Consider the following 3,893-nt stretch of genomic DNA (forward strand, 5'->3'; position numbering starts at 1 on the left):
GGGGAGAGGAGAGCTGAAATAGGAAAACAGAAAGGTGATAGAAATGGGAGGGGAGGGAGAGAGAGAGAGGTGGTTCTAAAACTCCACGCGGAAGACTTGAGTGGTGTGAAACTGTTCACGATTTTCCCCCGAAGCTCATCTATCCGTGTTGCACGTGTCAGTTGCAGGACGATGTGAGTTCGTGTCATTGCAATCAAAGACACCATTTGGTCCGGGTTGTCGGCGGGGTCTGGAGAAGGAGAGAAGCCAGTTGACAGTCCATGTCAAGTGCACGGCCCGGTAAGCATTTGTTTTAATTAATTTGTTAATGACTTTGCTAATGAAGTCATTCACCACCCCTCCCCTGCTGCAAGAGAACCGCTTTTATTTATATGACGCAAAGGTCTGGTCAATTGAACTGGTCAACAGGTCCAGAGTAAATTACCAGTTTACCATGGGGCCATTTATCATAACTGGAAATCCTCCTCCACAAAGGACTGAGATGTGAATCTTCCACAGTTGTGTACACTCGCTTGTAAAGACTAACGAAACTGACACACACAAAGGCATTTGATAAAGTCCAAGTATGTAAAATGGGAAGGTTTTACCACCCACTGCCCCCACCCCGGCCCGTCCACCCTCCCTTTTTTATATTAAAAAAAAAAAAAAATCAAGGAAGGAACAATTGGAAGACATTCGCGCCGTCACTGAGCCCCCCTCCCCCCTCTTCCTACCAAATGAAGGATGCGAGCGGGATGGATGTGAGGGGGCAAAAAGAATTCTTTCCATTAAGTTTCCAGTAGTTTTTCTCCCTACTCAGCAGGGATGGTTGGAAAGGCAAAGACCGTGAGGGGGAGGAGAGGGGGCAGGGTGGAAATCTTGGCCCAGAAGAAATGGGAGAGACCGTGCATGGTTGACATTTTACAGTGACAGGTTTTGATTGCAGGGATGGTAGGTAGGTGGGTTTCCTTTCATGGTCAAGTTGGCTTTTTATGTCGCTTCATTATTCGTATTTGGAGTCTTATCTCTTTTTCTTTTTTGGTGGTGGGGTTGCAGCGTTTATCATTTCGACTGGTCACCTTTATTATAGAGAACAAAGATGAATCTGGTAAATGCAAATCTCAGATCAGTCACTTGAGTTCAGGCGTTGCATGGCAAAGATGTTTTCATTTCATCCACCCCCATCCCCTGCCCCCTCCATCATTCCAACTATCAAGTTTCTGTATACATTTTAGGTCAGCTTCTTTTCCTCATTCTGGTCTTTGAAAATGAAAAGTCACAATACAAATAGTTCAAGAACATTTGTTGAATTTAACACTAATTATGAATTGTAGTGTTGAATTGAGAAAGCAGGCAGAAAAATCAAATTGAACTTGAGGACATACAAGCAACATCAGTCACAGATGAAAGATCTGTGCTGATACAATGTTGAAACATTTTATCTTTTAAAAAAAAATTTCAGCCTCTTATTTTAGTAACACAAGATGAATGCCCACATATCATACATCATGCACTCCCCAAGCACACACAAAAATACACACCTGGAAACCCACCCCCTACCCCTTCCCTCCCCTCCACCTAATCTCCCATCTGAAAAAAACCTTCCCCAACCATCCCTTCCCTCAACCTTTAAAAATCACACATGAACGCACGCACACACACACAACACAACACAACACAACACAACACCACACACACACACACACACACACACACACACACACACACACACACACACACACACACCCCTCTAAACTCCTACTCTCCTTCATGGCCAATCACCATAATCAGAGAAAATTTGTTCATGCATTGTATAGTAGAACTATTTTGATTTTCTGTGTTGCACCCCTTTCCAAATCATTCCAGTATCATGTTTTGTATGCATTTTAAACCTTTTTAGTAATCAAAGAGTAACAGAGAGAGAGAGAGAGAGAGAGAGAGAGAGAGACTAAGATAGATTTATCTATTTACAACTTTGTCTATTTACAACTTTGTTTTTTTAACATTTGAATGGAATTTATTTGTGTTAATTTAATTTTATTGCTTTTATGTGGAGAGTTATATTCCTATTCTGATGTATTCGCCTTCTGCCCCATCTTCTTCCTTACTGCCTCTCTCTGTCAGTCTTTGCCTCTCTTGCGCTGCAGTTTCTGCAAATACATTTTATATCCCGATTATGTTGGAGATGTGTGGGTGGGAAAAGGAAAGGATGGATTTCTATGAAACATCTATTTCATCTTCTTTTATCATTATTATATTAATATTGAGATGATACTAGTTTACATGTTGTTGGTGATGGTGATTACAATGTGGCTCACTTTTGTGATTGTGTGGAAAGATTTGTGTACATCTCATATATATATATATATATATATATATATATATATATATGTATATATATATATAGACATACATATATCTATCTATCTATCTATCTATCTATCTATCTATATATATATATATATATATATATATGTACATCACACGTATGTGCGCACACGCACACATGCATGCACACATTTGCTTTTTTTTGGTTGTCATTTTTGTTTGATATGTTTTTGTAAGTTATGTATTCATTACCTGATGTCTATCCCTCACCCCAACCACCTCAATTTTATTTTTGTATTTACTTTGTGTGTTGCTTTTATTGAGTATTTCAGTCTTTAGTAATGCATAATGGTTTAACAATGTGTTAATGAACAGTATGAAATGACAAAATTTTGCTTGTTATTGTTTAAGCATACCTATTTTGAAAACTCAACCATCAGGTTTGATATATTTTTGCTTGAAAAAACACGCCCTGCCATTGCCAAGATCTCAGAAAACCATGAAATGATTATGTTTAAACATTTTGACGGACTGTTCTCAATGCATCTGACCATTTATGTGTGGCTGTGTTCTTAGGGATGACGTCAACAAGAGTGTCTGCACGACTTCACCAGGCAACGGAAAAAGCTAAGTCACCACCCCTCTCTTCTGTCTGTCTGTCAGTCTGTCTGTCTGTTCCTCCGTGTGGATGGATGTCTGGAGTGTGGCGGGATGCCAGCAGTGTGCCTGGAGTGTGGAGGGATGCCTGGAGTGTGGAGAGATGTCTGGAGTGTGGAGGGATGCCAGCAGTGTGCCTGGAGTGTGGAGGGATGCCCGCACTGTGCCTGGAGTGTGGAGGGATGCCTGGAGTGTGGAAGCATGCATGGAGTGTGGATGTGTGCACCAGTTCAGCATGGAATTGAGCTAATATGTAACATTCTAACCTTACTAACAACCTAACCCTAACAGCACAGTTTGGATGCCTTGTGTGTGTGCGTGTGTGTGGGTATGCGTGTGTGTGTACGTGTGTGTGCCTGCGTGTGTGTGTGTGTGTGTGTGTGTGTGCACGTATGTGTGCCTGCGTGTGTGCGTGTGCATGCGTGTGTGTGTGTGCATGTGTGTATGTGCGTGTGTTTGTCCAGAGTGTGGAGGGATGCTTGGAGTGTATGCGCGTGTGGGTGTGTGTGCCTGCGTGTGTGTGCACATGTGTGTGCCTGCATGTGTGTGTGTGTGTACCTGCGTGTGTATGCATGTGTGTGCATGTGTGTGTGTGCATGTGCGCGTGTGTGTGCATGTGCGTGTGATTGTTTGGGTGCGTGCGTGTGTGTGTGTGTGTAGATCATGAAGAACAAATAACTGTGGCCCGAATGCCCTGAGTTTCTTAGTTTTCAGGCAGCCCACCAAGGACGACACAACAGGGACCAACCAGCTGCACCAGTGCTGATGATGATGCAAGCAGGTTCCAGGATTTGGGTTCATCACCGCCGCTGACAGGTGAGGGATTGCTTTCAAATTTGGATTGTGAATGTAAAGGTCCAGTATCACTCTCCTCTCAATTTCTGTTGCAAGGAAGCTGAGAGTGCTTATAGATAGGTTTTAAAAAGATG

At 42.4% G+C, this 3,893-nt stretch overlaps 1 long non-coding RNA gene across 1 annotated transcript; it reads left to right on the forward strand.

Annotated features, from left to right (window-relative positions):
• Positions 1-211: 211 nt before the first annotated feature.
• LOC143286565 (uncharacterized) lies at positions 212-3,274 on the forward strand. The gene is made up of 2 exons (XR_013055830.1): positions 212-279; positions 2,884-3,274. It is a non-coding gene; the product is annotated as an uncharacterized LOC143286565 (long non-coding RNA).
• Positions 3,275-3,893: the final 619 nt, after the last annotated feature.

Source organism: Babylonia areolata, chromosome 10 (assembly GCF_041734735.1).
Source record: "Babylonia areolata isolate BAREFJ2019XMU chromosome 10, ASM4173473v1, whole genome shotgun sequence".
In the NCBI taxonomy this organism is placed as follows: domain Eukaryota; kingdom Metazoa; phylum Mollusca; class Gastropoda; order Neogastropoda; family Buccinidae; genus Babylonia; species Babylonia areolata.